The following is a 12842-nucleotide window of genomic DNA, read 5'->3' on the forward strand; positions in this document are numbered from 1 at the left end:
TCATCTTTTATAGATATTAGACTTCTGAGAGAAGCCTCTTTGGAATAGACTTCTCTGAGAGTTTTTGGTGAAGTGGAAGTACTTGGCACTAGAGGATGCTACTTGGGAGAATGTTGATGATAGTCGTCATGCATATCCTCATTTCTCAAACTGAGGATAGTTTTTTCTTTTTAGGAGGGAAGGATCTAAGGTACTTCCCTCTCCACCATATCTTATGACCTCACTTATTTTCTCTTTAGCTATGCTCCTATGTTGTAAAAATTGAAGTTGTAAATTTTATCTCAGAAGCTCGCTAGAAAAATTCTTCAATTGCCCATTATAATGAGATAAAATTACTTTTTAATTTTGAGACACGGAGAGAGATAAAAATAGATATTATATAAACTCCTTCAACTACACCCGAGTGCCCTTGGTACATACATTATAGCTTGGTTGACATAGCCATATCCCTTGTTGTAGAAGGTTTCCTCGTTTGTAAACATGATCCTTTTTCGAAGGAGACTTCCAAACAACTTAGTGTTTATTTTTGTCAGCCCTACCACTAGTCCCATAGGCCATATTTTGTCCTCCTATTGTGGACAATAATACATCATCATCACGATCTCCTTTTCCTTCTCCTTGCTTCCCCCCCTCTCTCTCTTTTATCCCTCCCCCTCTCTCTTGTATCCCTCTCTCTCTCTCTCTCTCTCTCTCTCTCTCTCTCTCTCTCTCTCTTTTGTTGGTTAATCAGAAAGCATCTTGGATAGGATAGTGAGGGACACCTTGTTGTGGCAATCATGGGCCTTTGATGAGTAAGGAAGATGAGCACAAGGGTGGGTGGCACCCATTCCAGGACTACTATATCGTTAAATTTAATGGTCATCAGTGATTAGGTTCTATGATTAGGTGGCAACAGCCATCACTTCCCACTTTAGAATTTAGATGCATGGGCCAGGAGATATAGGGTCCTTTGTACAAGATCCTCGGTGAGGGAGAAGTGGCATCAACCTCCCTTGGATTATTTGTATTATGGTAGGACTCAATGTAATCTTGGTAAGAGGGAGATTGGGCCCCATGGAGATTGGTTGTGGAAGGCCGTGAGGCCGACCTTGTTGAGGTAAAAGGGGCTACTTCATTTAAATGGAATATGACATGCCATTCTGCCGCCCGCCGCCGCCGATAGGTAGGTAACCCTAAAGATATTTTTGAGTGGGTTTTGACTTGGGCATGAAGTAGGCATCCTCAGATGGTACGGAGCATTTTGGGGTCGAGGGAGCAGGAATCATCCCAAACGGTGAGGAACATTTTGGCGAATGGATCTGAAAAATCAAGAGGCCACTTTCTAGGCTCCCTATGCAGGGGTGATGATGTGGATGTCGTGTCATCGGCCATGGAGTGTGTGTGAAGGTTCCTTGTGCAATGGATTAAACTCTTAGTTTTCAGTAAGTGCACGGTCATTATGTGAACAATGTCGGGCTAGTTACAAGCTTGATGAAGTGGCATGGTGAGTTATTCATGATCAAAAAGGATTTAGGAGTGTCTGGGTGAAAGGGGGTGTAATTTGGACTATTTGTGTTCATGGTTTACCAGTATCCTATGATTCCTTGCAAGAGGGCAAGAATGTTCCTTGACACTTATCTTGGATCATGGAAGCCCCAATAGGAGAGGTAAAAGAAGTGACCAAGAGTAGCGTCAATCCCTCTTGTTTGGACCCTTACTCCACTCTCAATCCTCTATGGTAATCCCTCTTATTTTGGACTCTTACTCTACTCTCAATCCTCTATGGCAACCCTTCCAATGGTAATGGTTAATCTTGAAATCTTGAACCACTCTCCACTCCACTCTAGCTTAATCACTCTTACTACTCAAGATATATATGCATGCACACACTACAAGCACTCACACAAGCATCCATACCACAAGCAAGCAAGAGGATAAGATCTCAAGAGAGAAGAAGAAATCTTTGCACAAGAGAAATGGTTGTACTAATAGAGATAGGCTATGGGCACCCACTTAAGTTGGGCTTTGCTTGACTGCCCAAGTTAAGTGGGTGCCCATAGCCTATCTCTACTAGTACATATAAGCCTTTGGCTAGGAATTTGTTATATTAAGCTAGAGGTGGGGATTTCCAATGTGCAAAAAGTGTGAACAACTCCCTTACCTAGTCATGCTTACCTAGTCATGCTTTCATTCTTGGAAGCTATGAGAAATGGTCTTTAGCGTGGTTTGGTAGTATCTTCATATTTCCAATGTGCAAAAAGTGTGAACAACTCCCTTACCTAGTCATGCTTTCATTCTTGGAAGCTATGAGAAATGGTCTTTAGCGTGGTTTGGTAGTATCTTCATATTTCATCTTTGCACGACAATGACCTTTGCATGAGAAAGTATTTCACCACCTTGAAACATTGAAGTGGCTTGCTATTGTTGTAGTGAACACAAAGTTGTAGCTAGAGAGGATGAACTTGAAGTAGAACATCTCTTTGAAGGCTCACATCTTGTAGGCTTCTAGGAATTGGACGCGTGGCAAACATCCCATAGATCCATTAGAGAGTGGGCCCAATATTAAGGTCAAAGGCAAGGCCTTACACATGGGATTCATCGTATTTGTGGCATTGCATGCAGGCCTTCTCCTATTTGAAATCTTGGAGGTGTATTTAAATGGTATCTAAGAACTTGACGGATGCTTGGATGGCGAGTCACTAGTAAGGACCTCTTGATAAGAGTTGATAAATTGGGTAATATGCCTGCACATCTAGTCTTTAATTGGGATCATTCCGAATGATGGTGATTCAAACTCCAAAAAGTGGAGCAGGTGGTTAATCTTCTTGAGTTATTTACCTATATTTTTTGAGTTGTCTTTTTGAAAAGCAAGCTTTTAATACATATAAATATGGTTGAGTGGTATGATGAGCCACACTCATCCAGGGGAGATTGTACCCAATCTTGTATCAATGGTGATCTCTCTCTTATTTTCAAGCTCTCTTGTTTATTTTATTTTGTTTATGTAAGGTTTATGCTTTTAATTTTTTCCAAGTCTATGGTTTGCTTTATTTTTTGTGTTTGAGAAATAGAATTCTTCTCCAAGTAGCTTTGATTTCAGAGCAACTCCTCAGCCTGATAAACCCACAACCACCTTCTATTTCAGAGCAACTCCTATTTATTCAAGCTCAATTAAATGAGGAATGAGATAGGAGAGTAGAGTCGAGAGAGAACTAATCTCTAGCAGGAAACAAGCTCAGAGTGCTGAACCTAAACTTAACATTAGACGTACCGCATCGAGGAGACTTTCTAAGAGCAAAAGCAACAAAAAGGAAAGAAAATCACTCGTAAAGCTGTCACATTCCATAATTTTGATGGTAAGAAGGATGCAAAGATGGTGTTGTCATGGATTAGCCAGCTTGATGATTATTTTTCGGGGGAAGATTTTTCAAAGAAAGATAAAGTTAAGTGTGCTGCAAATCATTTGGTTGAAAGTGCATCATTATGGTGGAATGCAATCAAGCAAGGTCGAGAAACGCCAAAAACTTGAAAGGAGTTAAAAAAACTTATCAAGAGAAATTTCTTGCCACCAAAGCTAGAGCACATCAACAATGGGATACTTTGCCAACTTGACAAAGAGACTATGTAGGTATACATGGACAAGTTTGGCAAATTCTCATTCAACTATAAGCCATTGAAAGAGTGAGATCAAAGAACCAAAAGCAATAATTTATTGCTGGAATGAAGCCTACTCTTAGAGAAAAAATTAATATGTTTCAACCTTATTCTCTATCCACGACAATCTCTTTGGCTTACAATCGTGAGCGAAAGAATGGAGTTCCAAAGGATAACAAACCACCTTAAGATTCTCATGCTAACAAATTTAAAAAGTTTATTCCTTTTCGTAAGTTTAACAAGCACACCAATGATACTAAAGGTTTTGTTTCTAATAACGACAATAATTGTGGTGCTAAAAATAACAATAACAATAACAAAAAGGGTGATGATGTGAAGAAGAAATAAGATTCTGTACCTAGAAATGTGACATGCTATAACTGTTGACAAAAAGGTCATATTACAACCAATTGCTTGGAGAAGAAGAAGTAACCAACTACATGAGTCAACATGATTGATGGCGGCGACGAGGAAGATGTGGAGGATGAGGATTTCTCTCTCGAGAGCAAGAGGGAAATTCCGAACGTGAAGATATTTCTGATGATCTAGGTAAGCCTATACCTATTAAAAAGAAAGTTTCACCTCATTTGCTTCTAAAAATAAAAGGAAAAATTAAGCATAAGGAAGTAAACATATTGCATGATGATGAAAGCACGCATGATTTTATTTTAGAAAAGCTTGTGCATGATCTTAAGTTGAATGCTATTCTTTCAAAGTATAAGATTATGCAAAAAAGGAAAAGAATTATCTAGCCATTGTTAATGAGTTTATTGCTTCTAAACCACTTTTCAAGGACACCTTGCATGAGCCTTTCATTTCATAATTTTTGAAATATTTTATGAATGAGTTACCTCATGGATTGCCTAATTCTAGATCAGAAGACTATAGGATAGACATTATCCCTAGTAGTATTCCACCTTATAGAGCTCCTTATAGAGTAAATTTTATAGAGAAAAAAGAGATCTAGAATCAAATTGAGGACCTACTTGTTGATAGGAAGCTTATTACGCCTAGTAGTTCACCATATGGAGCACCTGTTATTCTTGTCAAAAAGAAGAATGGAACGTTTCACATGTGCATTAACTAATGATCTTTAAATAAGAATAATGTCAAGAATAGATACCCTATTCCACGTGTGGATGATCTTTTAGATAAGTTAAGAGGAGCCAAAACGTTTTCCAAAATTGACCTTAAATCAGGTTATCATCAAGAATGTCCAAAGAAGATGTTTATAGGACTGCCTTTCGCATGCAAACATGTCATTAATGAGTTTTTAGTAATGCCTTTCGGACTTACTAACACTCCGACTACATTTAGTCACATAATGAATGGTATATTCTTGAAGCACAAGAATTTCGTGGTTGTTTTCTTAGATGACGTATTGGTTTTTAGCAAAGACGAAGATGAGTATGAAAAACACCTAGAGTTAGTATTCACTCTTTTTTGAAGGAAAATTAACTCTATGCCAATTCGGACAAGAGTGAAAAAGAAATTGAATACCTTGGGCATATTGTTTTTGCCAATGGAATTTGTGTCGATCCTAAAAAGATAGAGACCATTAGATCTTGGCCTAGACCAAATGACATTCATGACTTGAGATATTTTCTTGGTTTATATTGTTAATATAGAAGATTTGTCAAAAACTTTTCTTACAAAGCACATTACTTGACTGAATTGTTGAAAAAGGATAAAGTTTTTCATTAGACTAACATGTAAGAAAAGTTTTTCAATGCATTTAAGTATGCACTAACCTATGCACTTATTTTGACATTACGTGATTTCCTTAGACCATTCTTTGCGGTAGTGAGACTGATGCTAGTGGACATGATGGTATTGGTGCTGTGGTTATGCAACATAATCATTCAATTACATTTGAAAGTAGAAAATTGAAACCATTTGAGCTGAAGTATAGTACTCATGATAAAGAATTTATTGTAGTTATTCATGCATTGAAAATTTATAAACATTATCTTATGGGTCCTAAGTTTATTATTAAAACTAATTAACAAGTAGATGCCAAAAAAGTTTGTTCGTTCTTACCAAAATCTCATCCACCCATACTATCCACACAATTGAGGTTAATTGCAACCTGAGTAAGAGGGAATTTTAGTCATAACCTCTATGGGGATGCCCATTATTTACGAGGATATTTTATTTTAGGATGCGCCTTATACTTATATCAGTTTCCAAGATAAATATGTTTAATCAGCTATGTGCGCTGGTAAGATATAGTTAGGATTAATGTATTTAATCGGCTTTGTATGTTGACTAATATTATTTTAGATGTAAGCAATGATGGCCCGTGGCATACTATTTTGTTAGTTATGGGTGGATCATTTGTTGGACCATAATGAGATATTTTGAATGCTTATTATGGTTACATATTTTGATATTAATATTTTTGAAAGGTTAAGGCCTTAAACCTTTGTACCTACCAATTAGTATTTATACTTTTGGTAGGCCAAGACTTGATAATTATAGCTTGTTATATTTTTTGGAAGAGCTTTTACACTAAGAAACTCAAAAGCTCTTTAGATGTATTTTGAAGTTGTCTTTTAGAAAAATAAAGCTCTTCAGCTTCATTTTTGGAGTTGTCTTTTTGAAAAGTAAGCTTTTAATACATATAAATATAGATGAGTGGTATGACGGGCCACACTTATCCAGGGGAGATTGAACCCAATCTTGTGTCGACAGTGATCTCTCTTATTTTCAAGCTCTCTTGTTTATTACCCCCGAGCCCAAGGGATGCACACATGAATTATAATGAAGTACCTTATACCTTTACCTTGATGTCCCATACCATCAAGAGGTATAACTCCAATCCAGGAGCATGTAGCTATAGTGTGAAATAGTAGGTGAGTAGTTATGATCCTCTACACAAGAGAACATAACATAACCTAGCCTCAAGATAACATAAAGAGACCATAGCCTAAGCCCCCCTTGAGTGTGCCCCATGCCCCTATTATGTAGGAGGGCCCTCAAGTGACTCTTGACTCTCCATTTCCTATGTGTGACCCTTGGATGCCTTACCCTAACCTTAATCCTTAAGGTTAGACCTAACCCATGCTCCACTAGAGCTTGTTCCCATGCTCCCATGCTCACAAGCCTAGTATATGCACACATAATGTGCATATAACATTATACCAAACAAGAGATAGGTACAATATGATGGTGCTGTCCACTTGTGTGCTCTGTTATAGAGCTTAGATGGAAATCTAGATAGACTCTCAATGGAGGGCATACTGAGAGTATAGGGAATATATGCTCACAAGCATTGGATGCCTTAGCTTGTGCCAACTATGTCCATTTATAGTGTTGTAGGTAGTAGAGTGGACGTGTCCAAGATGTGGGCAGCTACTTTGCATTGATGCGGGTCACTGCTTGCGTATTCATAACGCATCCCAACCGACCACCACCCACTAATGATGAAATTAGTATTTGAGAGAATATTCCAAGGAATATTTCCAATAATGCTTGTACCCCTCATCATCTCCTAACCATCAAACAGTCACAACTATGACCCCTTCAAGGATCTAAGCTGGGGTTCCCACTAAAGATATGTGCACCAATGGCTTCTCCCCATAATGGGGGCTGTACAAATGTGCACCTTACATCAATGTGAGATACATGCTGAGAGGCGGGCATTGAACATATACTAACAACATCATCAAGCGAGACCTCTCCACCCTGTGAATTATAAGGATGGGATTTCTTTGCTTCAAAGAAGGAGGTTAGGTGGGTTGTGTGCCTAGGAGGGGTCTCGTACCCATTCTCTTATCTAGCATTTGCGGGACTTCACCCCCTTCTAGGTCCAAGGGATTCTAGGTTTCTTGGAGCTTCGATGGCATGCCAAATGGATCAATGTTGAGGTAAAAAAAACAACATCCTAGAGCCCCACTCCTTGTTCCTTATCAACCCTTTGAGATGACCCAACATCTTTGGTTGCATCCTTTAGTGGTTCTCTTTATGCGAGAGGGTGGCTTCATGTCCCCTTCTTCTGTGTCTTTCTATGCATCTTCTACGTCCTTACCCAGGACCTTGGGGTTTGCAGACTTGTGGAACTTGTCAAAGTATTCTTTCTTGTCTAAATCATCAATGAAGTCCAGGGCTTCTATGCTATCAAATGTGGGATATGCCATAGGTGGTGAAAAATAAGGCATTGGATGTCTTTTGCACTTTAATTTGGGCTGTAATCTAGCAGTTTGGTACTAAATAGGTTTACAAAGTCAAGAGAAAGGCTAATGGATGTGTAGAGAGATAGGTTCAAGGCTAGACTTGTTGTAGAGACAGGTTTAAGGCTAGACTTGTTGCGCATGGTTATTCTTAGCACAAAAAAGCATTAACTATGATGAGACCTTTGCCTCCTCCCTTGTTTGGTTGACTTCTATCTTCAATTGAAAGCATCAAAAGTTAAAGGGTGAGCTATCTTTGGCATAGAGAATGTGAACTTAATTTTGAGCTCAAAGGGCGGTTCACCTTTCAACATAAAGCTATGGTTTTTTGTAGAGGATGCGACTATGTGTTAGGTAATGAGCCAATGAATTCCTTAAGCTGAGCATAACAAGGGATCATGGTGATAATTCTTGAATTTGAGATGAAAGATCATCAATGAGTCTAGGATTATGCTTAAATGGGTTAGAAGCACCTTGTAGGATAGCAAATTGTCTACTTCTTTATTAGAGTAGAGCCATATCTAGTGCTAAAACCATCTCCTTAGTAGATTTTTTATTTCTTAGTTCTTTACATGATGAAGGAAATTGAGTCTTTTTGAAGAGGCTCAAGAAGATCCAAATTGAGTTAAAGCCATGCCTGCTGCTATTAAGAAAAATGGTACTTGGGGTTTAGTGGATCTACCTCTTAGTAAGAAAGTAATTGTTGGTACTAAATGGGTTTACAAAGTCAAGAGAAAGGCTGATGGATCTATAGAGACAGGTTCAAGGCGAGACGTGTTGCAAAAGGTTATTCCTAGCAAAAAGGCATTGACTATGATAAAACCTTTGTCTCCTCTTCCCGTATGACCACTATCATATTTATTACTTTGTGTACAAAACCATCACTTCCACATGACCACTACCATATTTATTACTTTGTGTACAAAACCATCACTTCCACATGACCACTACCATATTTGTTACTGCTTTAGCAGCCCACTATGGATGGAAAGTGCACCAATTGGACATCAAAACAACATTCTTGAATGGTGACTTATGGAAGAAGTTTATGTGAGTCAACCTGCTTGATTTGCCCATCCTAGCCAAGAACAAAAGGTATGCGAGCTTAAGAAAGCTCTTTATGATTTAAAACAAGCTTCGAGAGCTTGGTACCTATTTGACTAGAAAGGTTATCAGAATAGTCCTACAAAAAGCACTTTATATGTAAAAAATAACCGCAAAATTTGGTCATTATTGACATACTATTGAGACTAGCACCAATAAGGATTTGATCTAGCCTTTAAGGCTAACCTTGCCTCAAATTTTGAGATGTCAAATCTTAGTCTTTTGGGTATGTAGTTTATATATAGTAAGATGATGGTGTAGTCATTAAACAATCAAAGTACATCAATGCAATGCTCAAAGGTTCAATATGGAAAGTTACAAACTAATCTCTATACTAATGGAACCTAGTGTAAAGCTCAGTTTGTAAGATCCCAAAAAATCATTTGACATTACCACTTATGCTCAAGCTATTAGATGCCTAATCTATTTGTACAACTCATGGCCAGACAATCAGTATGAACTTTCAAAGTTCATGCATTGCCCAGGCATCAAATATTGCTAGTAGGTAGTTAAACATATCTTTCGATATTTACAAGGCACTCAAGTCCTTGGATTACTCCTAAGGGGGGCGATTTACAAATGCACGCCTCAGTAATTCAGACTTGGCAAGTGATTATGATACACAACTGTCGTCCATACCTGAAAACTAATACTTTCTTAGCAACTCATGCATATCTTGGCCAAACAAGAAGAAACCAACTATGACAACATCATCTTGTGAAGCTAGATATAGAGAAGTATTCACAGTGATAGTTGAATGTGTATGGTTGAGAAGATTGATGTAGAATCTTTGTGTCTCTTTAGACACTCTTGCTTCTATTCTCACTGATAGGTAAAGTGCAATGGTAGGCTACAAAGAATCCTATCTTTCATATCAGGACCAAGCACATTGAAATGCACTACCACTATGTCAGATAGAGACTCCATGTAGGTGAGATCAATCTGATCTTGAGGTGCAAAAAATACTATCTTTCATACCAAGACCAAGCACATTGAAATGCACTACCACTATGTCATAGACCGAGACTCCATGTAGGTGAGATCAATATGATCTTGAGGCCTTCCACAAAGCTTTAGGCCTCCTTCAAAGATTGATCTATAATCTCGGTAAGCCTTACATTTATACGATAGGGGGGTTTGTCAACTATTTACAATAGCACTACATGTGAGGCCGCCTGTGTCTTTCATCAGGGGAACTTTTTCTTGCTAGGTTCACCCCGGATATCTAGGTGTGAACAGACACCTTAGGGTCAGTTAGTATAAACAACCTCTCACCTTATTCAAGGTTGCTACTCATTTGTACTTTCTCATTTATACTAGTTGAGAGCTTCATATCTCTCTATCCTATTGCTAGCCATTCTACACACCTCCACCTCTTTGCTCTACTACATGTGTGTGCATTTATAGATATTGATATATGGCACAAGTGTAGTGGTTTTGTGAATATACAGTAGGCTAAAGTCATATAGGCCCAAAATATCGTTGTAGGTTTGGTGAAGTTTAAGGTTGATGGTATGCATAAAGTATGTGAATCAAGCCAGCTTGGTAAGTAGGCCAAACATGCTTTCCTGCATGAAAATCATGTTAATATAAGGTCATTGGATGTTATACATTTGGATGGGGATCGACTAAAATTGCAACAATTTCAGGTTATAGGTAGTATATTACATTTATTGTGATGGCTTACTTTTGAAGATTTAAAGCCTTGGTTGAGAAGGAAAAAGGTATGTAAATAAAATGCCTAAGATCAAATGGTAGGGGAGAATATTTTTAATGAGTTCACAGATTTCTTGAGAAAGCAAGGGATCAAGAAACAATTTACATGTAGGCACACTCCGACAAAATGGTGTTATAAATAGCAAAAAAGGCACATTGTAGAAATGGCACATGCCTTGATGTCTAAAACGAATATGCTATATTATTTTTGGGCTAAAGAAATAACAATTGCTATTTTCATAATGAACATGACCCCCACTAAAGCTATTCATGGCATGATGCCTAAACATAAGTTTACAAGCATAAAACCAAATATGTATCACTTGAAAGTGTTTGGATGTATTGTATATATACATAATCCCGATGAAGTGAGAACAAAGTTGGATCCGACATGCGACTAAGAAATGCATCTTCATTCGTTATGATTTAGACCACAAAGGCTATAGATATTATAACCCTATCACGCGCGAGATTTGTGAAAAGATGCAGGGGGGAAGAGAGCTTGAGCTCTTGCAAGCACACACACACACTCACAAAACCCTAATAGAGAACACACAAGGTGAGAGGTTGGAAATCTTCTTCTTCTTCTTCTTCACTCAACACTCAACACACCATATACAAAGATGAGAGTACACATAATATGAACGGTACTCAACCAATACATACACGGGTTCTCTATAGTGTGAACCCAGCTAAATGAGCTCGCGCTATAACTATGCCAGTCTCTAGAATGGCTATCACAGAGCCTGTCATCCCACTGGCCGCATATCACCCATGATCTCACCAACCATGCCAGTGGTGTAAGTGTGGGGCCTATCCCCCTCCAGTGTCCACTGCCTTACTAGACGAGCTCGATATCTCAACACTCCCCCTCGAGCTCAACTCCATCTCATGTACACCAAGCGAAGCCCTGAATCTGCGGAGCTTCTCTGTACCCAATGCTTTGGTGAAGATGTCAGCTACCTGATCCTCTGTGCTGACATAAACAAGGTCAAGGTCTCCTGCCAAGACCTTCTCTCTCTCTCTGATGAAGTGGTAGTGGACCTCTATATGCTTCATACGAGCATGAAAAACTGGGTTCCTGGCCAACTATATACTGCTAATGTTGTCACAAAAAATGACAACTTGTCTATCCACTGATAGACCCAAATCAGCAAGTAGCTTTCTCAACCAAGCTACCTCACAGGCTGCCATAGCAGCTCCTCTATACTTGACCTTTGTACTGGATAGAGCAACCGTAGGCTGCTTCTTGCTGCTCCAAGTCACAGCAGCACTCCCCAAAGAAAACATGAATCCACTGGTAGATCTTCTATCTGATAGGCTTACAGCCTGTCATACCATACTTGGACAACATGTCCAAGCCATACTGTCTCTGCAGTAATCCAATACCATGTGGTGACCTAATCACCTCAATGCCCAAGAAATATCTGAGCTCCCCTAGATCCTTCATCTCAAACTTCTATCTAAGCAAGATCTTTACATCAAAGATCTCTGCATCATGGTCCCCCGTAATGATCAAGTCATCTACATAGATGATGACAAGCACAACCCCTCTCTATCACCATGTCTCACATACAACGAGAAATCTGCATTGGCTACATGAAAGCCAATAGTGACAAGATATTCAAAAATCTTGTCAGACCATGCTCTTGGTGCTTGCTTAAAGCCATACAAGGCTTTCTTCAACCTGCAAACATGCTCGGGGTGACTCACATCCTCATAACTAGGTGGCTGCAACATATACACCTCTTCTTGCAAATCCCCATGCAAGAATGCATTCTTTACATCCATCTGATGTAAAGACCATTGCTTTGATGCAGCCACTGCTATCACAACTCTCACTGTTGCCATCTTGGCAACTGGGCTGAAAGTTTCCTCATAATCAGTGCCATATGTCTGCGCATATCCTTTGGCTACCAATCTAGCCTTATATGTGTTTATGCTCCCATCACTGTTATGTTTTACTTTGTACACCCACTTGCATCCAATGGCTTTCTTGCCTTCAGGCAATTGCACTAAGTCCCAAGTTTCATTTCCATATAGTGCATTCATCTCCTCATCCATAGCTTTCTCCCAACACACATTTCCAATAGCCTCATCAATGCATGTGGGCTCAACAACCTGCACAACCTTTGCCATATATGCATAGTGTGTGCGACAAACCTCTGCACAGGGTTTTTCACTCTCCTAGATCTTCGCAGCTTTTCATTCATGGCT

Source organism: Cibotium barometz, chromosome 40, assembly GCF_041138505.1.
Source record: "Cibotium barometz isolate CiBa-2024 chromosome 40, ASM4113850v1, whole genome shotgun sequence".
Taxonomy (NCBI): domain Eukaryota; kingdom Viridiplantae; phylum Streptophyta; class Polypodiopsida; order Cyatheales; family Cibotiaceae; genus Cibotium; species Cibotium barometz.